The sequence below is a fragment of the Rousettus aegyptiacus genome, unplaced genomic scaffold, assembly GCF_014176215.1.
Source record: "Rousettus aegyptiacus isolate mRouAeg1 unplaced genomic scaffold, mRouAeg1.p scaffold_m13_p_16, whole genome shotgun sequence".
In the NCBI taxonomy this organism is placed as follows: domain Eukaryota; kingdom Metazoa; phylum Chordata; class Mammalia; order Chiroptera; family Pteropodidae; genus Rousettus; species Rousettus aegyptiacus.
Genome location: NW_023416291.1, coordinates 18,369,690 through 18,397,499, shown reverse-complemented (window position 1 = coordinate 18,397,499; position 27,810 = coordinate 18,369,690). Strand labels below are relative to the sequence as shown.

The window sequence follows — 27,810 nt, the reverse complement described above, 5'->3', positions numbered from 1 at the left end:
CTGAACAAATCTGAGAACTGTGGAGCTTACGTTTTGTTTTGTTTTGTTTTTCTCGAAGCATCTATTCTGTAAGTCAGTGATCCCATCTTTCTCTTCCTCTCTCCCAGTCTCAAATACTCATTCTTCATTCCCATCCAGAGCTCCTTCTCCCCACTTCTCTGAATAAAGTTTAAAATTGAGCTATAAGACCCGAAATAGCAGCTCTTTATCTGTCAGAGACAGATTAACTAAGCATAGTTATGGGCCCTAGGCAAAGACAAGGATGCAGTCTGCCTCTTAAAGGCTTGATTGGAAGGATTTTATTGTTATTATAAAGATGTACTTTCTTTTAAAAGTTTGGAGCTACATTTTTTTCACCTTTTAGTCACAGGAGGTCATATGCTTTTTTTTTTTTTTTTTTTTTTTTGTTAAGACACTTTTTAGTGTTAAGGCTGAAATTTAACCACATGCGCAGTAAGGACAGTGAGAAGTGAGTGGGGCCTCAGAGGAAAGCTTGACCTGTAAGGGGGACTTGACTTTGTGAGCTTCGGGCCTCTCCATAATAAGCGCAGGTCACGACCCTTCCACCGCATAACAAGCCCGTGGTTAGCTTTTCCAAACAGCAAGGCAATGAAAAAAATTACCTTTTGATATCCTTTCTCCCTCATGATTCTTTTGACTTTTTTATTATGCAGCTAACGATTATGATCAAATAGATATTATGTATAAAAATTGCTCTAAAAATATAATCTCATTATTTTTATAGGTTTTAAATTTTCATGCCATAGTTTCTGCTCGTGGCGTTCATACCCAGCTGTCACCTCTGCTCTCCCTTAACTATCACGAGCTCTTGCTTTTTTCCCACATTTTTAAATTGTGATCAAACATACAAAATTTACCAGTTTAACCATTTTTAAGTGCACAATTCAGTGGCATTAAGTATATTCACAATGTTGTTACACACTACCAATATTTATTTCCAGAACTTTTTCAACACCTTAGACAATAATTAAATGCCAATCCCTTTCTCCTCCCTCCCCTCGAGCCCTGGTAACCCCTATTCTACTCTCTGTCCTTATGACTTGCCTATTCTAGGTACCTCATCTAAATCAAGCCCCTTCACTTTAATCTACATCCTAAATCAGACATTGGGCCTCTCCCGCCACCCCCTCATACACCGGCCAGAGGCCGTCCTTATTAAATTGTGGTCTTTCAATAGGAAGATCTTATTCTCTGACCACAATCTTATTTAATCCTTATACAACCTTGCAGGCTACACATATATATGTTACCATCTCCATTACGTAGCTGAGTAAAATGAGGCTCCTGCAGATTGGAACACTGAGCTAGTAAGTGGCAAATCTAGGATTCATCTCGGGTTAGCCGCATACCAGTTCCTGCCCTTAGCCATTATGCTGACCTCCCTGCCCCAGGGACTATCAGAGTTGTACATCTGCCAACCATTTGGCAGCACAGAATAGCTGTCCTCCAGATTCTTGCCAAGGATTAATAGCACGGCCTTTATGCTGGCCAACCTTTACACAAACCCCAGGCTGGAGAAATGTTATCTATGTGTGAGGTACATGCATTTACTGAGAGGCAGTGTAGTATAGCGGCTACATGACCGAGCCCTGGAAGCTGCCTGGGTTGAGCAGCTGAGTGACCTTGGCCAAGTTACTTAACTTTCATGATTCAGTTTCTATTTCTGTAAAATGGGGCCAATGATGATGAAACCAATCTCACTGAGTTCTTGTAAAGATAAAAAAAAAAAAAAAATCAATGCATGTAGAATGCTGAGAACAGTGCCTGAGACATATATGTGAAAGATCTTATAATTATCACCTGTATCTATAGCTCGATGATTTTCACATCTTTTTGATCATAGATTTTTTTGATGATGGTTATGCAACTCTTTATTGGTATAGATGCTTCCAGAAGCAAGTAATAAAACTATAACTCGAACTGCCTTAAACTAGAAGAAAATGTCTAAAAATAGCTGGAATCGAGAGGGAAGCAGATTCCAGGCGCAGTGCAATGTGAACGATGTCATCGGCAGTGAATGACGTCATCACCAACCTATTTCTCTCTGTTGCTCCCTTCTGGCATCGCAGCATCAGCCTCATTCTCAGGCGGGCTCGTGGCTTCCAGCAGCAGCCAGAGCTCTGCGCTTTCTGTTCACATCTACCAAGAAACAAGGAAAAAATAAGCTTCTTCTCATTATAGCCAAATCAGGTCTCGTGCCCACCTGCGGGCCACTGCAGTCGCCGGGGGTAGTGCCAGTAAGAGCCTCTCTTGGAGCGGAGGATGGAGTAGCTGCCCGTACAAAGCCATCATTCCAGAAAGACAAGACTAACATCAACAGCTTCACGTCTAAGTCTCAAAATGCAACACATGAACTTGGCAGACAAGTTTAGAGGTTTCACGGTCCCCAGATTAAGACCCCTTTGGTAGACAGATATTTTAAATGTTACCCATGGATGAAGCCGGACTTCCAGAAAGTTGTATATATGAAATCATCGTGTCGACCTCTCTGAGAACCTCTGTTACTGAATTGCACGTCAGTATTAAGCTCTGGGTCTCTTCTTTGCCCAAAAGCATTAGTGAAAAAAAAAACATGCTTCTCCTGAACAACTCATTTGATTTTAGTCTATGGAAAATGTGAAACACACATTTAAGCCTGTTTCCCTCTCCCCTTAGGCACCTTAGGCTCACAGCTTACCTCAATGAAAAGGCAGAATTAAATTTTCTGCGTTAAACTGATACCCTGTTTTATTGTTTTCCTGTCAATAGTTTCTTTTACTCCCACTCAATCAATTTTTTTGAATTGTATATAAATTCATATCTACCCAATTTCACTATGAAAGATGCAGGGTAGTAATAATTAAATATATTAAAATAACCCAAAATATGGAAAAAATATTTACTGTGTCAATCTCAACATTCACAGTTAATTTTTAAAAGTGAAGAAATATAAATATTCAGTTAAAGGAATAATTAAATAAATTATGGTATATTCGTGAAATTAAAAACTATGTTTACAAGGAGTTTGTGATAAAATGAAAAGCTTCTTTGCTTTTAATATAAGCTTTAAAAAAAAACAGCAAGCACAATTGAGTCTGGGTCTTCAGTTTCTGATAAAAAGTAAACTGGACTAACACAGCCTCTTTCCATTATGAAAATATAAGTGTTAATTTTAAAAATAAATTTAAATACAACGGAATTAAATACAATAGAAATTAAAAGGGGAGGAAGAGAGGAAGCTAGTGAAGGAGGGCGAGAGGGAGGAAGGAGGGAAAGGAGTAAAGGATGAAGGGAACTCCTAGGCGACATAAATAAAACAGGGATTGAAAGCCAGAGGTGTGAGTGCTTGAAATCAGACCGTGGAAGTTCTGACCACATCATCCCCACAGACTCTGCCTTGGCTCCTACAGAGCTTGGCTTCCATGAAGATCCCCAAATGCTGCAATCAACTCATCTCCACGTCCCATCCGCCTGGTGACCTGCCACCCACCTGAGGCACTTGTTCCCCGAACACCATCCTACAAAATACTTCTACTAAATGCTCGAAACAAATTCCATCTGAGATTACCTTAAGGAAATCTAACAAACGAGACCTACCTTCTTCTCACAGCGCCACCTACACCTGGAGTGGAGTTTCTTTGTCCCCATCACTCCACCACTACACTGTACTCTGTAGCCTCCGTAGCTGGGGTGAGCCTCAGCATCAGTTGGCCACAAAGAAGCAAGGGAAGAAACAGAGTTTTTAGGTCTAATCAATGTGGACGACATTTTCCTTGAATATCTTCTAGCAGTTAGGATATTTTTCCTACCCAGGCTCTGTGTCAAATAACAAAAGCCACAATTTATTGAGCCAAGTACTTCGCGTGTTATTTCTAATCTTTATAATAGTTTGGCAGGGCAGGTACTTGGGATAGACGCAGAGAGACGCTACTCTGGACTCACTGGCCAGCTGTGGAAAGACAGTCAACACACAGCCGCTAGCCATGGGCTCCTTTGGGGTTTCTCAGCATCGGAGAGCCGCCCCACTGGTGGTTATGTCCTTCCTGGGGCAGCCTGCATCTCGGGACTGAGATGAGTGGATAATGCCACCTTTTCAGCCCAATGAGGGACTGGCATGCCTGCCCAATCATGCTTCTTCCCTCTCCTTTCACAGGTGCTGATCCCTAATTAACACCTTGCACCCCAAACTCCACCTCAGAGTGTGTTTCTAATCTGTTTCCAATTTTATAAAAAGGCAACAGCCTTTCTATTAATAAGATTGGTTATTATAAATAAGGTTAAGTGAAATAACACATTAGAGTGTGTTGTACAATGTCTGGCATGTAAAACATGCCCAGTAAATGTGGGCTGTTGAATTACTGCCCAAAGTCACGCAGGTAGGAAGTGTTGGATCTGGGATTCCAACTCAAATGCCTAATCCTAGAGCTTGGGCACAAAGTTACTTTGGGACTCTCTCGTGGTAACTTTGCTGCTTTGGTTCATGGTTATTTGCCTACTGTCATCTCTGCCTTCTAGCCATTTAAGGTCTTTTAATAGGAAAATGCTGTATCCACCCCCAACTCCCAAAGCCTGGGCAGGGGCCTCACGTGGGAAGATGCTCCATTGCCGTTTGCTGATTGAATGGCTATGTGACTAAGTCTCCAATTGTTTTAAACTTCCTGTGGAGCTTAAAAAAAAAATCAAATCACTTAAGATGCCCAGGTTTTACTCAGATTTCTGAGTTTCTCAGACTTCTCTATGCCTGTTAATTGGAATTCCTAAGTGAAGAAAACTAAATACCAACCTGAACAGGTCAAGGAGGTAAGTAACCAAGTTGGATGAGGCTGCAGAGGGTTTAAGTGAGAAGTGAGAGCTGAAAACATGTCAATCAGCTGCCCTGAGCACAGCCCAGACTCCTCCAGGGGTGTCGGTTGGGCAGAGGGTGCTGGACTGGTCCTCCAGCTCCCCTCGGTGTGGGCCCCTTGCTCTGAGGTGAGGGGTACACAGGAAGCTTCCCTAACCTAACAACTTCTACCTAGCAAAAGAGGGTTTTCTCTGAGGGGTTTTCTCACTTTTATGGGCCACGTACATGATGTGAGACTGAGAGGATTTGTCCGAATTCTGAAAAATTGGGTCATTATAGTTTCTACAGGGCAGATCCTGGCAGAATAATCTGAGACGGACCTTCTTAGGAGAAAGTGCATGAGCATATCATGACAGGTCATCTTGAGCGAGCGAGCCAGTCTCCTTCCCGATCTTCTCAAGATTCTCTCTTGCCACAGAGGGTAGGAGCTCACTCTCCGGTGGTCCTAGTCCAAATTCCGAAAAAACTTTTTTTTCTGGGGGAGGGGGTGTTTTTTTTGCTTTGTTTTTGTCTACCTCCTCTACTCCCTCTTATGAGGGAGATTTTAAACAAGAGAACTATTTAATGTCCCTTCCAGCAGGATTAAATTTTTAAAAAGGACCCCAAATAGGGCAATGAAAACCTAAAGGTGTTAGTGGTAGAATTTTAGGCACTGTGACACCTTCCTACCCCGGCTATTGCCTACGCTGTGTGTTAAAGGCAGGGCTGCTCGCAACTTTTCTGCCGTGCTATTCAGCAAGGGCTGTGGAAGTGTGACATACTGTTTTTAGGTAAAGGTATTATTATAATCTAGGCTTTTTGGCGCCAAAGGATATCACGTGATTGGATGATGCAGTTTTATAAAGCAGAGTAGGAGAAATTAAAGCATATACTGCCAAGGGATGAAGAAAAAAATTATTTTCAAATAAAGATTAAAGTAAGATAGAACAAATGAGGCCGGAAGCAGTGTGAACCGGCGAGACCTCTCTGGCTGGTCCGACGCCTCCTCAGGGAGGTGGCAAGGGGAAGTGTAGGTGCCGCGTGGGTTTTTGTCCAGTGCCTTTTCTTTATTTAAAAACAAAATATTCCCCCCTCCAGATTATAAAATAGTACTGCTTGTTGTAGACATTTTGTAAAGCAGATAATTACAGAGATGAAAATTAAACGCCATGCAAAAAAATTCTCCTCTCCAAAGTCAGCCACTCTGACACTTTGGAATGTTCCCAGTCAGCCTTTAGAAATTATATACGCCTTAATTTTTTTTTCTTTCCCAGAAGGGCTTTGGTTTAAGAAGATGTCCATGTTAACATGTAAATACTAGTAAATATTATATCTACCACATTTTATTTCTAGGTCCACTCTAACAGTGTGACATGGATATGTCCCTTTGGACACAGGCAGTATTAAAGATGACACTTTACTTTGAATTTGTATGGTGGTCGTATTTAGCATATTTGCTGAAATCTCTACTAATTATTTTAGCTCAAGTGAAGATTTTCGTGGATTTTCTAGATCCAAAAGCATATTATTTGTGAATGATGACAGTTGCTTTCTTCCTTTTAATACATTTACCCGTGATTTCCACATTCTCTTCTCTCTCTGTTGGGTAAGACCCATAGAATAATGCTGACTAGAACTTGAGATGAAGGACAAGTCATCTAATAAATCTTCTAATGTTTTTAAAAGTATAAAATTAAAGTGTCATTTGTAGCAAAAACTGTTCACCAGATACAAATGGAAAATACTTTTCTTAACTTGATAAGGAGCACCTATAAAAACCGACTTAGAATATCCTGAAACATATTGCCCACATCTAGGGGGATAAATATACGTGAAATTGTTGGAAGAGGCCTAGAAATCAAAAGGTAATGAGTTGAACAGTTAAAAAATTTTTAATTTGATAAATGAAAAGGAATATTTAATAGATATTTAATTTTTACTTCATTGATGGCTAATAAAGCTAAACATTTTATTATTTTATTGCCTCTTCAGTAAATAAACAATTCTCAAAATTTTCTTGTTGTTTTGAGATCTTATGTTTTCCTAATCAAAGTACATCAGCTTATTAAGAATATTAATCCTTTGAGTCTCTCAGGTAACATTAGATTAACATTTTTTTTCTGTTGCCTGTTTTAAATTTGATTCACGGTGTTATTTTTTTTATATATATATATACTTACTGAAGTTTTAAACTTTTGAGTCAAAACTATTTATTTCTCTTAATTTTAAAAACTATTTATGCTTAAAATCCCTTTCTATGTGAATAATTAATCAATTTTGCATTGCTCTTTTTTAAATTCACCCATTTAAACCACTTGGGAATTATCTCCGTGTGCGCCGTAAGGTGGTTCTGTCTGATCACTTATTCTGCCTCGCCAGGCAGCTTTCCTCGGTGGCTCGCTAAACGTGGCTTCGATGGTGGTGCCGGCACGTTCCCCTGCTCACCTGCTCACATCATGTGACACCTAAGAACAACACGTCCTAAGAGGCGGCCTTCGCGCCAAAGAAAGTGTAGATTTGCATTTTTATTATGACCATTTTCTGGCAGGCGGCAGTAAAGCGTCTTATTGTAACATACCCAGTGCTCTATGACAGTTCCCAGCAGACGATAGTAAGACGTCTTGAGCAAGGGCACCTTTTTCTAATTCTCACGAGGCACTGTGTGGATTAGCGAAGCACTACCTGCTTGGCCGAATGAACCAATGCTTCCCAACATCTCATTTCACACTTAGAGAGTAGCTTCATGACCTGGAAGCTCCGCCCAATAAGATGTTGCCACAACACACACACACACACACACACACACACACACACACACACACACTTTCCCACATGAATATGAAAGTAACAGACCCTCCAGCATTAGCCATTTGGTTTCTTGCAAATACTAAAGGCCTAGAGGAGAATTTGATTTGCTTTGCCCTGAAATATCACCACAAGGGCTCGCTCTGCTCTGCTCTCCCCTTATAAATAAAGAAGGAAGGGAGTCTTCTTTCGCCCTTTCTAACAACTGGCCTTACAGATGAGATTCCATGCCCCGCAATGAAGGAACACCAGGGTGACAACATGCAGATTAATTATGCAGGAAACAGTCTCCCGCAGCCCGAGCTCTGTGTCCTCTAACAAGGCCGAAAATGACTGATGCCACCTGCTTATGGCTTTGAGCACTTGCCTCAGGTCTTTCAAGTGATCTATTAAACAGTTTTTGATTAACTTGGTGTCAGGACTAACTTTTTGTTTGCTTGCTTCTCTGGAGTGAATAAATAGAGGTTCCACACCCTTGTCCCTGGAGAGCCGCCTGGGTAAATCACCAAGAAGCAGTCAGGCTCGAGAATACCAGGGCGTGAGCGTTACTCTCAGGTCTGATGTTACCTGAGAGACTCAAGATTTGCCTGATTCATAAAAACTTCACCACTCAGGTGTGTAGAGTGAAACTCTCCCATTTATTTTAAGGGCATTTTGGCTGTCAGGAGTTGGGAAGAAGGTGGCTTTGTTTTTTACGAGGTTGGACCATTTTTCATGGTTAGATGCTGAAAGGTGATTGCATATGTGTATATAGAGACACATCCCCAGTTTGGACCCAAGTCATAATAAATTTATGTGCTATTTACACATGACTTTAAATCATTTCACTAAGAGAAGCAAACAGCCTAGAAATTTACCTGCTCTTTCTAGTGCATAAATGGCCATTTCTCTGAAAAAGAGAATGGAAGTGGGGGGGGGGAAGCTCCCCCTTGGTCTCTCGCCCGCTTTTGCTCTGCCACGCGACCAACCTTGGGAATAGCTGTGCTACGCCACAGGCCAGTGAAACTGCTCTGCAACTGGACATGCATGAGCGGTACAACCTGTCCCTTTCTCCTCTTTTTGCAGAGCAGCCAGTTGAAGTGGATGAGCAGGAAGCCTCAAAACAGGATTCCCGGGGCAGCTTGGAGCCTGGGGAACTGTGTTCTGAGGAGCATGGAGGCACCACTGCCTGGGAAATGAAGAGAGAAAAGGAGGGAGGGAGGGAGGGAGGAAGGGAAGGAGGGAAGGAGGGAGGGAAGGAGGCAGGGAGGGAGGGCACGTGCATGTGCAGGATGAGCCCAGAGCATTCTGAAGACAGCAGGACAAGAAGCTCTCAAAATCAATGATTGAACATTTCCTAACACTATTGATCAAGGAGACAGAGGTTTAGAGAGGATGGCAGAGGTGTCCGCAGGTAAATTCCACGGTGCCCGCTTCCTGTTCTCCCCAGCATCAGTCGTTCAGTCTGATCCCCTCTTCTGAAGCCAGCTCTGCTGCTGAAGCTAAGGACGTCCCAGTTAACTACTGAGGAGGACCGTTCGGAAAAAGGCCAGTAGTCTGGGACTTATGGTGTCCTTCAGTGTCCCCTGCAGCCGCCCTCACCCACCTGGTATCACCTTCCAGGCTTTCTCTGGGCAAGGCGGCACCTCAGCCTGCCAGGGGCGCCCCAGAAATCGATTCTTCTCCCTTCACACTCTGCTTAGCTATTGCTTTGCTTCCTTTTGTCTACTGAATGGTCCTCGCTGGCCTTCAGCAGCGAAGGACTTCTCTGGCTCTCCCTCTGCTCTTTTCCCCAAGTGCAAATAAGGACTATGTGTGGCTTCTACCCTCTGCCTAAGGTCCAGGATGCCAGCGAGGCCCTAGGGGCTGTCCTGTCTTAGCTCTCGCTCTCCCCTGCTGGTGGGGTTAGGCAGGCCTACAGCTCTTGAGAATACCTTCATGGCTGCCAGTTTGACGCCACCATAGAGGCCATCTTTACTCAAGTTATTGGGGGCACATTCTCTTTTTTCTCTGGCTCCTGTCAATGGCTTGTGGCCTCTGGCCTGGCCTTTCCTCACGAGACAGTGGTAACATGTGTGGCTTGGGGATGAACTTCGGGAAGGAAAAGCAGAATCAAGCTTTTTAGACTCCTTTTGGCCGAACCAGCACATGACTCAGGACTGCTCTCTTCTGGAGTTAGGGGCTCAAGCTCCAACCAACACAAGACATCTGATCTCCTGCTTTGCTTGGTCCCTGGAGGGTTGTAGGGGCGTGTGGCAGTTGAGGAAAGACTTGGGGACTGTCTTCGGACCATCTGGTTCTATAGGACAATAACCGCATTTAACATGCAATCCTGACCACTCGATCGAGGCAGCGAGAGACTTTTTATGTTGTTCTGAAGAAACTCGTGCCTCTTCTTCCCTGTCCTCAACGCAGGAATCATCTCACCCTGCACACGAAGTGGCCAAACTGCATTGTCTCGTATGTAGCTGATAAAATCAAAATAACGAGCAAAACATCCTGCTCGCTCTTCTCATCCCATGGCTCTCGCAGAAACAGACGTTTCCTGCAGCAAGTGGAGGCATTTTCCTTCTCAGGCTGTCAGCTTTGCTGCCTTTCTCACTCAGGCATGTTCCGGGGTTTTCCAGGGCTGGTCGCTTTTAGGCAACAGCATTCATGGCGTAGCTCACAGATTTTGAAAAGGCTACCATCTATCTAGACATTTAAAAGGCATTTTTAAAATGCCAAATGTCGGTTCTCCGTGTGGTCACGTGAGCTTCCGCACTTCCTTTCCACTTTAACTCCACGGGGCGGGCTCCTGTGGAAGCCCCCAGCGCACGCAGATAATGGAAACCTGGCCATTATGCGTGTGTTTTACTGCAGGAAGAGCTGGGCTGCTGTGACTGATCATTTACAACCTGTCTTTAATTTATCTGCATTTAAAAAATGGATCGTGGGCAGTGTAGCAACGTGGGACTTCAGCGTGACATGCTCTGAGGACTAACTGGGAGGGGCAGGGAGAGGGGCCCCCCCGCAGCACACAGCTCCAGGGGAAACGCAAGAGCGGGACGAGGGTTTCACTTCTCATTTCGGTGGGCTGCCCCATCTCCAGGGCGCCCTGTTCCATTTCTGATACTGCGTATGCTTTGTTATATTATCCTCACATTTGGCAAATGGTTTCCGAGTTCAAGCATTTGGTATTATTTTACGCTAGGTGAACGTAGAGCTCAGACTGGATTCGCAAAGCTGGCTATGAGTGTGCTGGAATTCGGTCGTGGATCTTTTTTATTCAGCAGTCAGGCTGCCTTCGGAATGCTTAATTCATAAAGAGGAAGAGCTGCTGTCGGTTTTAGGAGCCCACGTATGTGAGTTGAAACAAAGGCGCTTGGCATTCCCACCAGAGACCTGGGGCTCTCCCAGCGTGGTGTCTCCCAGGTGCTCCAATTTTGGCCTGATAACCTCAGTCACATAAAATTGATATTTACTGAAACCCAGAGATACAAACCACCCATAGATATCCACCTAAGAGAGATGACTGTATACAATAGAGAAGTGAGAGAACTAAAGTATGTAAATAGGGGAGCACAAGGAATAGTGCCAGATATGCTGTTCAGCCATGTGATCAACTGACAACCATTGACTGAGCAAACATTTGTTCCAAAGCATTCATTGGTGTCTCCGTGATCCACGCACCATTCCAGGAACTGGGAATATGTCAATGAATAAGACGCCGAGCCTGTCCTCAAGGAGCGCTCGGTACAGCTGGAGAATCCGAGACGTAGGTCAATGATTACAACACACAAAGATAAGTGCCGTGATGGGATAGTTCAGGGAGCTGTGGGACCACCAAAAACGTGGCCTCTAACTTAATTGGGTGGAGAGAGGAAGGGAGGAGTCAGAGGAAAGTTCCCGGGCCAGGCAACATCTGCTGAGTTCTGAAGGGCAGAAGATAGTGAGCCATGAGGAAGGAATGGGCATTGGTCAGGTTCATGACCCTCTCTGATGCTAAGAACCAACTGGAAGCAGAAGATTAAGTGTCAAGGAGACAGATTAGTGTTACTGGAGTTCAGCATTCAGCAGAAGTCATTGGAAAGGTTTATCCAGGTAGACAAGAGAGGGGAAGGCCCTCTATTACAGGGAAAAAATTTACAGGAACAAGAAAGGATAGGTGTGCTTAGGGGTCAGTATGTGGAACATTCATTCAGTTAATGTTTATTGAAAAGTACACAATTGTGTGGGACAAACATGCTTCACCCTATAGAGCACGGACTAGCAAACTGTAAAGGGCCATACAGCCAATATTTTAGACGTCATGGGCCACAGGGAATTGACCTGAGGGCAGTGATTTACTGACCCTGCTCTAGAGACTTATATTTTTATTGGGAATATGAGGTAACTATACAAATAACTACAATGCAAGATGAATTTTCCAGGCGTTTTGGAAGATACGTTTGGTAAAGGGAACTAGGTCAGATTTAGAGGGCTTTGAATGCCAAGCTTAGCGTCTGGATGTCACCCTGTAAGTAGTGAAGCGCCTTTGATGGTTTTGAGGAAGGGTCTGTCATTTGGAAGATCAACTTTGCAGCACTGTGCAGAACGGGATGATGTATAGAGAGCCTGGACACAGGGAAATGTGCAGGAATTCTATCACGCACGCCCAACAGCAAGAGAAGAACTTGGATTCTGCAGTTAGTAGAAGAAATGGAGTTAAAAAGAACAGGGTGAGGGACTTTTCGCGTTGTTGAATAACTGTGTAAGAGGTCTAAATGGAATAAAGGAATCAAAGATCACCTCACGGTGACTAATCCAAGTGGCTAAATAAATGATGGCTCCGAATGAAGAGATATGCAAAGTTGGGAGAATGGTTTGAAGGGGGAAGAGATTTGTTTCACTTTTATATGCACGTTGAGTTTGAGTTAACAGTGGGACTGACATACCAGAAGGGGAGCTCATCAAGGTGGCCGGGGCTGTAAAAATAGAAAGACCTGCGGATCATCCATGAAGAATCAATAGCCATAAAGGTTAGGATAGTAACAGAGAGCACAGCTGGAGAGCAATCGTTACTCAGGGATCGCCTTAGGCATTTGACATGTGTTAGCTCTTTAATTGCTCCTACAACCCTGTGAGGCGCATACTATCCTCATTTTACAGGAGAGGAAACTGAGCCTTAAAGAAGTTAAGTGATTTTCCCAAAGTCAGTGAGTGAGGTTTTAAACCACAATTGGTTATGGCTGCCCTCACCGGCTGTGCTCTAAGCATCAAACCGCACTGATGCACAGGCTCTTGGTTAGGGCCTTTCTTCCCTAGGTGCAGAAGCTTTCCTCTCTGCTAGGCTATCAAAGCCAGGGCCTGTACTCACTCTCGGGTTTCAACATACATGGGAAAATACCCTCTTCCTTTTCTTTTCTAAATTGACCCCCAAAACCCAGATGGACACTGCTCACCCATTTCCCATCTGCTGCAGGTCTGACTTCCCCCTTGGGGGTTCCCTCACTCTCCTCTGTCAGGAAGGAGGCCAGGGACAACCAGAGTATCACAATCCCGGTCCCTCGCTTATGGGCTTGGCACCCGGACCTCAGGGTAATGGCCTCTTCCCACCTCACCGGCTCCGGGAGCAGCGGCTGCTGCACAACTTCCACGTGCTCCTTAGCAACTTAGCTCTCAGTAGTAGATTGCAAAAAATGACCACAGTTCTTCCCCTTGCTGTATCCATGCCGCTGCGATATGACTTTGAAGCTTTATCCATCAACGGATAGAATTTCTCCATCCCTTGGATCTGGGCTGTCCTCCTGACTTGCCTCGTGACTTGCTTTGACCACTAGAATGCGATAGAAATGACAGGTTGCCAGTTCCAAGCCTGGCCTTGCACGCATCCACTATCTCTTCAGAAACCCACGTCCCTGCCATGTGGCGAGTCTGAGCCAGCCTGCTGGAAGATAAAAAACCCACATGGACCAGAAGTGAGTAGCCCCATTGTCCCAGTCAAATCTTAAGACATATGAGCGAGCCCAACTGAGATCACCAAAACCACCTACCAAATATACAAACACACAACTGACTGTGGATACCAGAAGGACTCCCTGAACCCAGACTAAATTGATGACTTACAGAACCTCGAGCTAAACAAATAGTTGCTTTTCTTTTTTAAACTACTAAGTTTTAGTGTCTCAGAGCAATATCTAACTGATATACTACATTTCACACTAAAACTTCAATGATATCTTCATTTGAACAGCCATCACCTGACCACATTCTTCTCTACAGCTTCCTGGATTTCACATATTTAAGGCCTCAGAGAGTCACTGGCTTCCTTGTGGTTGCTATGAGTCAGCCCTAGAACTGAGAACAGAAGGCAGAGCCAGGCTAGCTATACCTCTTAACCACAAGGACACACTCCCTCTCAGATGAAAGGGCTCTAACTAAAAGCAGAAAAGATCACATACCTCTAGAGTTCACTGCCAAAGATATCTGAAAACCTGGCTCTCAAAGTCTCTTTGCTTCTGAGAATTCATATATTGGAAGACTAATTAACTACGACAGGTTGACCACTGGAAGCCATTTTCATAAGGATGACATGATGATGGATGGGTCTATGCTGTTACAATGTCATTGCTAAAAAAGATGTGAGGAGTCCAAGTTCCAATTACTTAGATGCACATACAATGCAGAGGTTTCTTCAAAGCCACAGAACCCTACTGCAGTGGGCTGGCATGTGTCACCTTTTCTGTATTTAAGGGCCACAATCATGAAGCGGTGACATACTGAGCTATGTGTGCTAGGCCTAATGTGTCTGGCAGCTGGAATGAGACAGCTATATCTTGTTGTTTTAGGGCTTTGTATACCAAAAGGGATAGAAAAATCCAACCGAGAGCAATATTTTCCCCATTTCCAGCATGGGAGGGGTGTGTGTGTGTGTGTGTGTGTGTGTGTGTGTGTGATGCTAATGCTGGCCCACCAAGTGAAAGCTGCATGTGGTGACCAGCCTTGTCTCATTATTAAATGGCCTTTATGTTCTTGTTGGGATATGTTTGGCCAGAGGTTGGTCTCAGTTTTGGCTACATAGTCTAGAACAGAATTTGGAAAATGAGTCTCAAAAGGTCTTAAGTCAAGGGTCAACAAAAGTTTTCTTAAAGGGCTAGATAGTAAATATTTTAGCTTTTGCAGGCCGAGAGGAAAAATAGGCCCTTATATAACCATGTAAAATGTAACCATTCTAAAACAAGAACCATTCTTAGCTCACCGGCCTTAGAAAAACTGGCAGCCGTACAGATCTGGCCTACAGGCTGTGGTTTGCCAAACTTTGCTTTAAATAAAATTGTTAGATTTTTCACTGGTGCTATGTTTCTGCAAGAAAAATTCTCTTCATTGCAGAAAATTTCTCATAGGTAAAGAAAATCTGATCATAAGAAGTTTGAAATATTAGTTAATATAAAATTATATATAGCAATATATTACATATTCTATGTATAATATATATATAAATGTGCTATATTACATATTATGTTCATATATAATATTATATAATAATCTAGTAACATTCAATATAATTATATATAGCAATTAACAATATAGTAATAAATTATATAGAGTAATGTATTATTATTTCTTCCCATTAATATCACGAACCGGGATTTTTCCCCTCAAACAGAGCTGAACTCACAGAAGGCCCCCGCTCCCCTCTCCTCCTGGCCGGGGGGCTGGCTCCTCCCCCCGCCCAGCAGTGCCAGGAATTCTGCCTTTCTGGAGGCCCAGCAATTTGCAAACAGCTCGGTGGAGCAGGGACGGTGTGGCCAGCCCAGTCCTGAGGAGGGAACATGTAGGGAGTCATCCTCTCCTCTCACAAACACTGCACTTCCCTCTCCTGCCCGAGTCCTCCGCGTCCCTCACCTGAGGGGTGGACTGTGACCAGCCGCAATCGGAGGTGCCTTCCTGAACACAGATTGTCACTGATTTAGAGACCTTTATTCCCATTCTTAGGCTTGAGATGAAATTCTCAAGTGACGAGAAAATCCTCCTTGGTTCCCAACATAACCCTGTTATACTCTGCGGAACTCTCACTATCCCTGGCCTTCCCTTCTGCTCCCCACCACAGATGCCCCCTCGCCCCCCCTGACAATGCGGATCTGAGGCTAACACACCGTGACGCCATGACTTATAATAAGAAATATATATTTGCTCTTCTTGCTATTTCTGGCACCGAGCTCCTAAACACCTTTGGAATTGCATAAGCGCTCAGAGCGATAAAGGCGCCTTGATATTCGTAACAAACCCCTTTCAACCACATCTGGGTTTATGTTGATAAGTGACTTTTAGAAAGCACCTAAGGATGGGGCTGGGTACCAGAGGAAGCAACCTTATGATTGGAGGGCTGGAACGGTTAGTCCCTCCCCTCTGACCTCCAGGGAGATGGGCGCTGGAGGTTGAACTGCCGGCTAATGACTAATGATGTAATTGACGTGCCTTCGTAATGAAGTATGCATAAAAACCGAGAAGGCCAGGGTTCAGAGAAGCTCCCTGTCGCTGAACACATGGAGATGTGAGGAGAGGGCGCCCTTGGAGAGGGCTTGGAAGCCTCGCACCTGTCTGCACACCTTGCTGTGCACACCTCCTCCATGTGGAAGTTCCTCAGTTACAGCCTTTTATAATAAACCAGGAATCTAGTAAGCAAAACGTTTCCCTGAATTCTGTGAGCCACCCTAACAAATTCATTGAACCCCAGAAAGGGGTCGTGGGAACCTCTGATCTACAGCCACGGGTCAGAAGCTCAGGGAACAACCTGGACTTGTGACTGGCTTCTGAAATGCTGGCAGCCTTGTGGAGCCCTTAACCTGTGGGATCTACCACTATCTGCACAGTGTCAGAATTGAGGTAGATTGTAGGACACCCAGTGGGTGTCAGAGAATTGCTTGGTGGTGCAGGAAAAAAAAAAGCCCACACGTTGGAATTGAGTGCAGAATTGTACATACTATTCTGCCCTTCAAGCTCCCCCACTTTTTTCACAAGTATTTACAATCACAGAGGCATCAGACACACATGCACATGCCCGCTGTCTTAATCAGAAAGAAGCTGCGTGGCCAAAAGCAAGTCCAGTTAATGGGTTTGAAACAGTTGCTGGGCTTTGAGCTTCATTGCTTTTATTCTCCTAATAGCTTTGGGGTAATAACAAGTCATGATTTGGGGAAATAAAACAATCCATGTCACAAATAAAATAGCTAGTTTATTTTCTTCCGCATTCCGAGTTTTGTTTAATGTGTATATACTGTGGGAGCTGTGTTAGTGCTGGGTGCAGCTCTCGGGAGCTAAGAAAGCAGATTCTCAACGGGTGTTTTCACCCAAAGCCGGTATCTCTGGGCTCCGTGTTTCATAGCCTTCTGCTGCTGCCTTCCCTCAACCTCCTCTCCCCAGACTTATTCCGCAACTTCCTCTACCTCAGTCTTTTATTCTGCAACTATCAAAGCAATATGGGCTGTTTTTATCCTGAATTCACAAGTAAACAATATTTTCGGCTTTGCAGGATGGAGGACTGGCTATAACCAGGAAGGATTGCTTCAAAAACGCAGCCCTGGCCAGAGGACTCGTGGAAGCAAAGCTATCTGGAGACCACATAAGGAGTTCTGGCTCCGTTCTCAGGCCCCATCCTCAGGCCCCAGAGCCTGGTGTTGTCCAGCTTCGTCCTCAGGAGGCAGATCTGGAAAGAGAACCAGCTCTTCTCTCTGATCCACAGCCACCCTGGAACTTCAGGCCAGGACGAAAGCTTGGGTCTTTCTGTTACCTTGCTAGAATATCAGCTCCACGCATGCAGGGATTTTGTTTGTTAATTCCCTCCTGGAGCCCCAGTGCCTGGAACAATGCTGTCACACAAACGCACAACAAATATTTGTTGAATGAATGAACGTGAGCCCCAGGTGAGATGACCTTGGGACCAGGCCAATGCTGCAGCTGACTCAGGGCTGGGGCCTGGATCCAGGCCACGCAGAGATCAACTGGAGCGAGCTCAGGTCTGACGAGCCCCACCCGGAAGTGGGCACCACTGACTGGTCCAGAATCACAGAAATCCTGGAGCTGGGGTCCTGGGGCTGTGGCCGTGGCAGCTCGAGCTGTGTGCCTCCCCTCCCTGCACCACAGTGCCCACCTCCCCGCACAGCTGGGTCGCCGCGTGACCACGGCCTCTCTGTGCATTCCACTGAGTCATCGCAGTGCAGTGTCTCGTTCTGGACAAAGAGTTCATCTTGCTTTTTTTAAAAAGTCAAGGCAATTCAGTTCGCTGATCAGGCTTCCAGATGAATCACTTGGGCATTGAAGGTGGTTTCATGGTTGTACTTTACAAAAAAAAAAAAAAAAAAAAAGGTGGGGAAAAAAAAAAAAGATTGAAAAGAAAGGCTTATGCGGTTTACAGTTAAGAGTGTTTCTTTTCTGAACCTTTAGAAATTTTCCCTGGGAGGCTTAATACAGCAAAGGCTGGAGTGGAAAATGTGCTTATCTGCGATCTCAGATGCCAGGCAGCCTAATAAATCCAGCCTAGGTTAAGATTAACATTGTCTGAGGCTGGAGCCTCTTGGTCTAATCTATAGTCAAAGGGATAACCAGACGTCTTTTCATGTGGACTACTGCTAACTTTTTTAAAAATCGCAGAAGTACGACCAAAGGAAAACTTTACAGCTGAAGTCGTTGAACTTCTTAAGCTGAAAAGCACCTATCTCTGCTGAATGGAGGAAACAAAGATTTGCATGAACTGCCAAAGCAGCATCCAGAGGATCCCCTAGTTTTCTTAAGCAAGCCTCATTCTGAGTCCCTGAAGAGTTTCTGTGGAAAGTGTCCAGGATGGGATTTGGAAAAAATGAGACAGTCAAATGTTGACTGAAGGGTGGGTGACATACTTTGGCATTAATTTTCTTAGTGCTTGAAACCCTGCAGTAACTCCTTGTTATGGGCAGAATGCTTCCGTCCTCCCCCAAATCCATATGTGGAAGCCCTACCCCCCAATGTGGTGGCATGTGGAGGTGGGGCCTCGATGAGGTAATGAGGGCTAGATGAGGTCATGAGGATAGAGCCCTGTGATGAGATTGGTGCCTTTATTAGAAGAGACACCAAAGCTTTCTCTCTCTGCCATGTGAGGATACAGCGAGAAGGCAGCCATCTGTAAGCCAGGAAGAGTGCTCTCAACAAAATCTGACCAGGCTGGCATCCTGATCTCAAGACTTCCAGCCTCCAGAACGGTGAGAATTAAATGTCTGTTGTTTATAGCCACCCAGTCTGTGGTATTCTGTTATAGCAGCCTGAGCTGACTAAGACACTCATTTGACAGGCCAGCATCTACCTGCAGGCTCTGAATGACCTTCCCACTCTGTCTCATTTTCTCTGTTCCAACCCACTGGCCACAAGTCATACTCTTAGCTCAGCACCTTTGCATTGGCTGTTCCCTTATCTAGAATGCTCTCTTCCAGGCACCCACGTGGCCTGGCTTGCTCCTTAACATCCCTCAGGTCTTTACTCAATCTCACCATCTCAGTAAGGTCTTCCCTAACTCTATCAAATCACAATTACCCCATTTTGCCTGTCGTATTTCCTGCTTTATTTCTCTCCATGGCATTTATATATGTTTTAACTTATCTCGTTTATTGTCTATCTCCCCTACTAGATCATAACTTTGCTCAGGACAAGTATTTGTGTGCTCACTGCTGCATTCCTAGCACCTAGAACAAGGCCTAGTACATAATGCAATCTCAATAACTTTTTTTTTCCACTGAATGAATGAATAAATGAATGAATCATTGAATGAACTTAACTAATCCTAAACTTACCTAAATCCATTGTGTTTGCAAAGCATTTGTTCTCTTCCATCCAGATCTTCCGAGGGGTTCAATGATTTACTCTAGGGTGCTGTTCAAATAGATGGGAAGCATGCTAGACTCTAATAAACAACCCAGGGCAAGGAGGCCCAGGAGGAAGCCAGACCCGGATAAGCGAGGGTGTGGCTAAGTCGACAGAACAAGCATTTAAGGTGGCACAGCACTCTGGGCTCTCACAGGCATCTGAACAGGAGCTGGACACAGCAGCAAGAAATTCAGATGTCCATCGAGTGCGAGGCTGTGGCCCTGCTTCCGCAAAATCTATCCGCATCATTTGATAGGACCTAGCCTGGGGGTGAAGGGCGGAATTCAGTCCCTGGGGGAGGAAACTGGCCAGAGGATGGAAGGTATCAAGGCCTTCAGTATGTCGTCCTAGAAGAACAGAGACAGAGAAGATATCGAGAGCCTCCAAAGTGGTCCACGCCAGGATCTAGGAGACATGTCACTCTGGGGGGATCAGGAGCAGCTGTCCTAGCTGGTTCCTGGACTTCACTTGTTGGACAGTGAGGAGCGACAGCCTCCTTTGCGGTGCTCGCTCAGGAAGTAAAATAAGCCCGAGCCTGGGGGTGTAGATTTCCCCCATGGATTTAGCTGTGAGGAGCTGAGAAAGGCAGAGGCAGGAGGAACCAAGGTCATCGTGATACCACTATGGTCGTTTTAATATTAATTCCATCTTGTCCCTAAGCGGGGCTTAAAGAATTGCATTTCTTCTCAAGAAGTGCTTCTTAACAGCACTCTCGGCATTTTGGTTTCTTCTCCACTTCTGGTGCCCTCTTCTATCTGGTGGATGAATTTAAATTCGCTGTTTTAAACACTGCTGCTTTAATGAAAGCTTATCCAGAGTCCAGAGGACTTAACCCGCGCCCCGCCAGAGTCCCAGCTAACATTCCGTTCGGAGCTTAGGCTGGTGGTGGTGGGTTAATTAATGCTGTCTTTAAAAAAAAAAAAAAAAAAAATCCTGTCTTTCTTTTAGAACCACAATAAACTACTTCTTTATTTTTTTGTTGGTTTTATCACCTTTAAAAAAAAAGAGCTGTGGTTGGCTTTACTGTTTTTTTTTTTTATGTGCCCTTTCACGTAAAAATAACTTTTATTAACACTGTTTCTTGCCTGTTAAGAGCCCAGCCTCTGAATAGGCTCTTCCTGGAAAGCCCCGAGTGATAGATAGCACCCAGCGCCCTGCTGGGTTTTCAATTGACTATCTTGGTCAGGGAGCCTGTTCTCCCAGATGTGACAGGCCCATGGAGAAGTCCATATTGATAAAGGTACAGATGTTTGAAAAGTGAGTGACAAAGGACAGAAAAGAAAACATTTCCCAGGGCTCTGCTTCTTTCATATAACTTTACACTGCTCAGTTTGGATCTGTTTCTCAATTTGGGGCCAATCAAAAGAACTGACAGTTTCAATCATATTCTACAGCTTCCAGGAGCTCTACTCCAAATACTACGTGCAGGGTACCTTCTGGCCAAGGGTCTCCAAGCTGCTCGCAAACACCCAGTCATTCTCATAACACGCTTTCTCTCCCTGCCTCCACCCCATCTTCTCCCCCAAGGAGCTTTCTATTGTTAACTCTGTTTTCCAGGGAAGAAGACCAAACCCTGAACTTGTCATTGACTTCCTTGAGTCACCAAAATTTAAAGGGTGACTTAATTTTAATGTTCATCCCAAGTCCCAGGGACCAACTAAAACAGCTACCCCTGGCCCTTGCCAGTCCCTTCATTGCAGCCACGCCAAACTCCCTTCTGAACCACCTCCTCTCCCCTCTCCCCCAAGAGTGACATGTTCCCAAGAGTGACAAGAGGTCCTGGGATGGACCACTTTGGAGGCCGTTGATCTCTTCTCAATTCCCATTTTTCTAAGACTGCATATCTTAAGTCTTGAGTCCTCTTATTGTTCTGGTCGGTTTCCTCCCCTTGAGACTGAATTCTGCCCTTGACCCCCAGGTTCCATGCTTTGGGTCTTCTTGAAGCAATCAAGCCCTTGGCTTTGGCCATCTGGAGCAGAATGTTCCCCAACTGCATTTCTGCATCAAACCCCTTCCTCTCCTCTCACCTGGGCAGCAAGAATCACTGAGCAGGGCATCCAGGCTCTCACTCTCTGCTTTTACCTGCCTGGCCATTGGGTCCCCTGGGGTGGTGGTACCTTCTTGGAATAGCTCTTGCCTTCTTCAAGAGATGTTTCTGCTACTCAGCCTCCTAGGATGGAATCCTCCTTCTCTTCATTTTTTTTTTTTTCTCCTGAGCAAGCCAAAGCCAATTCCCAACCACCTTATCTCCGCTGCAACTTTGTACGGCTTTTCAAGGAAGATTTTATGGTTATTCGTAGAACAGAATGTCCCCAGATCTGTTCCCTCCCCCTTCCCCCATTTCCCAAAGAGCTAAGCTTGACAAAGCAATTTCTGAACAACTCTGGCACAGGCTTCCACCAGCAGGAAGAACATTAACAGTTCAGACACAATACAATAAAAACTACCAGCTTGTTTTCTCACTGGTAGCCTTGGAGCTAAGTGCTAATGGTGTCTTCTGCTGAACTGATTAGGTCTATTGGCTAGGTATCTACTACCTGGGTTGTTCCGCAGTTACAGAACACCTGCTGCTTTTCTGTCCTTCCACGTCATCATTATGTAGCTCCTCGAAGTCAGACATTGCCACCCACTCCTCTATTTGGAGATAAAGAAATTAAGGCATTTCACATAAAGAGCTCATGCTGAAATGAGCCTATGACCTTCTGAGGTCCACTAGGACACTGCCCACAGCTCTGTGCCACAAGCTTATTCTGGTCAGTTACACCAACAAGCCAGTCATCCTGCTGGCTGCCGAGACGCCTCAGAGCATGGTATGATTCCACCTTAATGCAGAGCCCACCGCATCTTCTCTCGAGGAGCTGGAACCCAGAATATACAGAAGGAGGCTCGGCTTTCTCTGGCAGCTGCAGAGACTGCAGAAGCAGGGCCAGCGGAACTGCGCGGCACACAGGTGCTACGCCGGAGCACAGAGCCCGCTGCGGCCGCTGCTGCGGCTGCGTGATAAACCCGGCTGCCACGGGGGCGAAACTCGCGTGTGCCTGCAGTTCGCCTGTGGGCTCTGCATCCTTGGGGTCATCTGACGTTTCTGTCTTCCTCATTTTCTCATGAATCCTTACAGCCAGTCCTGATTACTAAAGATAAACCAACCACTGCATAAACCCGGCGAACGTAACCATCACACTGACAATAAAAACATGTAAATATCGGCGTTTTGTTTCCTAATGTATATTTCATTAGAACCATGGAAGACGTCTTAGACTGTATCATGGCTTGCATTTTTAAAATGTGCAGGCCCGAATCCCAGCAGCCTTCTTAAATTAAATCATAATTGAATCAATTACAGTAGTTAATGTATGTGGAAGCAGCTGGTGCAAAGGCTAGAAGCTAGTAGGAGGCCAATAAAGTAAAATTTTAATGTGGATACTGAAACTTATGATTGACACATGACAGGCAGAATTTGGGTCAGAATTCCTGGAGGAAAGAGGGTGGAGAGGTTCTCCAAGGAGGGCACGGCCCAAGGCCTCAGGTCTGTGGAAACAACCCGAGGCTTTAGGCACAGGACAGTGGCCACCGCGCCATGACATGCAGAAGGGCTGAGCAGCCAGATTCCAGGTTATAAGCAAGGAAATGGATGATGAAGACAGAAACAGGGAACTCACAGAGCCTGGAGCCCAGTCTAGGCCGTGGCAAAAAAAATTAATAAATAAACAAAATTTCCAGGAGCCAGAGAGTGTTATGTCTGAACTGCACCGTCCTGAAATTCATGTGTTGAAGTCCCAACCCCTAGTACTGTACCCCTATTTGCAGATAAGGTCTTTAAGGAGGTGATCAAATCAACATGAGGCCATTATGGTGGCCCCAATCCGGTATGACTGGTGTTCTTATCATAAGAGGAAAGACACCAGGGGTGGGCGTGCACGGAAGGATGGCGTGCGAAGAGGTAACAAGACGGCGGCCATCCGTAAGTCAGGGAGAGAGGCCTTCGAGGAAGCCAATCCTGTCACATCTCGATCTCGGACTCTAGCCTCCAGAACGGTGAGGCAGTACACTTCTGTCGTTCAAGCATCCCCGTCTCCGATATCCTGCCATGGCGGCCCGAGCTGACTGAAGCAGAGGGGGAGCAGGAATGAATGAGAGTGGGATGAGATGAGCTAGGCCAGGTCTGAAGATTGGTGAAGACGACAACTCGGACTAAGTTTTTCCAAGTTGCTTTCACTCCTGTTAGTTCCAAAGCAGCAAACACTGAGGGCGAAGGCTGCCCCGGAGTTTCGACGACGCACGACGGGGCAGATCTCTGGCCTTTCCCTGACTTCTCAGCGTTCACGGGTCTTACCAGGTCGAGAAGCTCGGTGCACGGGCTCCCTGCCTTTTAAGCCATGAGGCCAGCAGCAGGGCCACATCTGCCCCTGCAGTCTCCCTACTCCCACCCAGACAAGGTCCTGCTGTGCTACAGCGACAGACCTCCACGTTGCTTTTTCTTTTCCTTTTTTTTCTCCCATCACTTATTGGACTTATCTGGCCATGGTCCACCAACAGAAGGTCATAGCTGCCAGATAGAAACTTGGCCTCCCGCCAGAGTCCTCAGATCCCACGGCTGTCTCAGGGAGAGATGGGGGACATCTGGAGGTGGAGGACTCTGCCCTCTCTTCATTCCCACCACCGACTCAGGGTCAGATTATTCATCCAGCCCCTCAAGAGGAGGGGACGGGACAACCGATTTCTAGGGCTGGCTTCTCGGGATTTTACATGCGTTAGCTCATTTAATCTTCACAAACCTTATGGGAGAAATACTATCACATTATCGCCCCATATTATAGATAAAGAAACTGAGGTTCTGGGAAATCGAACCACTTCATCAAAATCACAGAGCAAGTAAATGCACTTAAAACCCAACACTGTCTGACGCCAAAGCCCAGGTTCTCCCCAGGCCCCGTGGCACCCACGCGAACTACCCAGGGCTGCCCGAGCGTGCGGCCTGCGTGCCCTCCAGCTCCCATGGCCCTCCGCACTGAGGGCAATGCTGGATCGTGAGTTTATTGTAGATTCTCTTTTTCAATCATTCCAATTATCCAGCTCTGCTTTTCCTTCTTCTCACAGCCCACATACAGCTCACCAGGAAATCCTGTCGGAGCCGCCTCTGCGATTCATCCAGAAGCTCACTGTCTCCACTGCTACCACCTGGGTCTGAGTGGCCAACGTCGCTGCATTTCCGCATTTTCTGGATTCCTGCCATAGGACACCATGCCCCACTACAGCCACAGATGGATCCGAAACCAAGTTGGATATGCCACGCTGTGCTCTGGACACAGCCATAGCAGCCTCTTCACCCAAGTAAAGTCTCTAAATAGTCTACAAGGTCTTGGGAATTCTGGCTCCATGTCTCACTCTGTCCGCCGCACTCCTGGCTCCAGCCCCATGGGCCTCACTGATCCTCGGCACAGCCCCGCTTCGTGCCCCGCCTCTCCTCTCCCAGATGGAGTGGACCCCTTCACCTCCTGCAAGTCTTTGCTCACATGTCACCTTCTCCCCAAGGCCTGCCCTCCCCTCCTTTCTGAATACCACGGCCGTTTCCAACCCCATTCACCCTCCTCCAACTTTTCTTTGTCACTTATAATCTCCTTATAATTCACCTGTATCGTGATTTATTGTCCGTCTCCCTCTGGTAGAATGAAGGCTCCATAAGAACAAGGATCTTGGTCTCTTTTAGTCACTAATGACTCCCAAGTGCCCAGAGCAGTGCCTGGCACATAGTAGGTGTTCACTAAACTCTGGTTGAGGGAAGGAAATGAATGAACAGGTATGGCGCTAACAGGATCCGAAAGTCTTTGTGCTCATCTCTTCCTGGGCCCGTCCGGGCACAGCTGTGACCATCACCCCCGGTGTTCACTTACAGGGCAGGATGCTGGCACGGCTCTCACACTGTATCTCTCCTTAACTCCTCTCTCGGGTTGGAAAAGCCGTGTGACGCGTCTCAGTAAGCTATCTTAGCCCTCCAGTTCTGTCGTAAATGCAAAACATTTTACCTCGCATAAAGGCGGCTCTTGGTTCTCTCCATTTTACACAGCGTGAAGACTCGAGGCATGTGACGCTCCAATCAAGCAATGACAGTACAGTGCGGATCCCGGTGTGTGTTAATGACCAGAATCCCCTGCAGTTCTTCTCATGGTAGTCAGAAGTGGTTGATGGTGAACATCGTTAGAATATCATAGGCTCAAAACTGAATGTGAGTTCATGTTTATAACAAGAGGAATAATTAGTTTCTCCACAGATGTTTACACTTAATTTCTGAGACTTACTATTTATTATATTTTGTCTTGTTTAGGGCCCTTGGTAAATTGTTTGCATTTAACAAGTTGTTTGACTCTCACAAGTCTTGTATTTCATACTTGAGAAGTCAAAGTAACACCTTTGATCAAAGTGGAATGCTTTAATTAAATAACCATGAAATTCCCCTCAAGGAAACAAGTACACTCAAAAGCACAGTTAGCAGATTTTTCTCGTTCTTTTCGATTCTTGACATTGGCCCAGCTTGGTTTCTGTCCTGCTGTAATGTACACAGCCTAAGCCCAGTGTTGTCCTCTTCGCCCTGGTAACTGGGGCTGTGATCGCCAGGCCTAGGTCCTCACCAGGTCAGCTGGCAGCGCCCCGTGAATGCGGAGACTCCGGAGTCTCTGATCCAGTGTGCAAATGATGGGGCCGGGAATCTGCTCCCTCAGAAAACTCCCTGGGCGCTGCTGGTGGAAACCAGACGTGGGAACTGGTGCATCAGGGACTGACTCCAAGGAGAGCGAGAAAGCACTTTGCCCATGGTGGCGTTCGCTCCAGAATATGCAGTGACATGGAGAGAAAGAAGAAAACCGAGCACTACTGACATTTGGTGACTGGGCATTTGGTAACGAAGCTCCAGAAGAACAAAAGCCTTCTTTTGTCGAGTTCTCAACTGGATCCCTAGTTCTTTGCATGGTACCAGGAACGTGGTGAATGAAAAATCAGTGGAATAACTGAACCTATCCCTGCTGATGACTGTACATTTAGTATTCATTTAACTTACTCCTCACAAAAGCCAAGTGAAGTAGGTACTATGAGCTCTATTTTAAGGTGGGCATACATACTGACATGCCGAGAAGTTAAATAAGTTCCTCAATTTTCCCGGAAGTGCCTGAGAAAAGACTGGGACTCAGGTTTGCTTAGCTCTAGAGACCTGGCCTATTGCACACCCCTGCAGGTGGCCAGGTAGGTGGGTTATGGTGTATTCAGACTATCCCTGTTACTGCTTTTCCCAGCCCCGTCTTGCAATACATCAAAAGACCTCCACCTTGCAGTTCTCATTCCACTCACCTCCTCCAGGGTCCATCCTGACCGCATCTCCATCAGAAGACAGCTTCCGAAATATGTCACACTGCCCTGAGTTAGGATTCCATTACGTCCAGGGCAGGCCCCCGCCTCCATCCACATGTTGACAGAGCTGGACTCTCCCCATCCTGTCTGCTTTCTTCCCAATCCCTGCCAAGAGACACTCACCCGTCTGTAAGATCCAGCTCTGGGCCCGCTGCTTGAATTCTTATCTCCTTTTGATGGGGCCCTGACAACCTGCCTGGTCCTTGTTAATCCCCTCCCCCAAGCTTTCCGGCCTGAGTCCCTGTGCCTCTCTCCCCACCTTCCATGCACGCTCAAGACCTCACTGGGTTTCTCTTGGCTTCATGTCCCAGATTCCTAAGTGGTCTCCTCACTTCAAGAGTTGTTCATTCCCCAGACATCTCCCAGCATCTTGAGAAAAGCACATGTTAAGCCATGTCACTGCTTGTTTAAAACCTTCGATGGGGTCCACATCACTCACTGATCGTGGTCCCAGCTCCTTAGAGGGGCACGCCCACCCTTCCATGCTCTGGCTTCCATCTGCTTCTCGTCTCATTCCTTGTAACTCTAGTCACGTGGAACAAGCCATGCTGTCTCCAAGGGTCTTTAATGTTCTTGCTCTTCCCTCAATCTAGAACGTCCTCCTCACCATCTTAAAAATACAACCCTGTTTAACTCATCCTCCAAACTTCACCTCACATACTTGACGTTCAAAGGAACCCCAACATCACTAGGAGCACAGCCTTCCCTCTACCTTCCTGAGCACCAAGATTCTAGTTTTCTAGAGACTTCTGGCCACCCACTCGCCAGATCAGTATATCAGGGCATCGAAGCAAATCTAGAGCCGGTACAATGTCTTGCATGTGGAGACAGACCGTAAGCTTTTGTTCTGTGGCAGCTTAGAGGCAGGGGTTCCCAGCCATTCCTAGCCTTTCCTCTCTATCAGTTCCTGCCCATAAAACATGCCCAGCATGACTCTGAGCCACATCTTTCAC

The 27,810-nt window shown here is 45.9% G+C and overlaps 1 long non-coding RNA gene across 1 annotated transcript; it reads left to right on the top strand.

Annotated features, from left to right (window-relative positions):
• The first annotated feature begins 18,204 nt into the window (after positions 1 to 18,204).
• Positions 18,205 to 25,661, top strand: LOC118612427. The gene is made up of 3 exons (XR_004954874.1): positions 18,205 to 18,801; positions 24,568 to 24,790; positions 25,524 to 25,661. It is a non-coding gene; the product is annotated as an uncharacterized LOC118612427 (long non-coding RNA).
• The last annotated feature ends 2,149 nt before the right edge of the window (positions 25,662 to 27,810 follow it).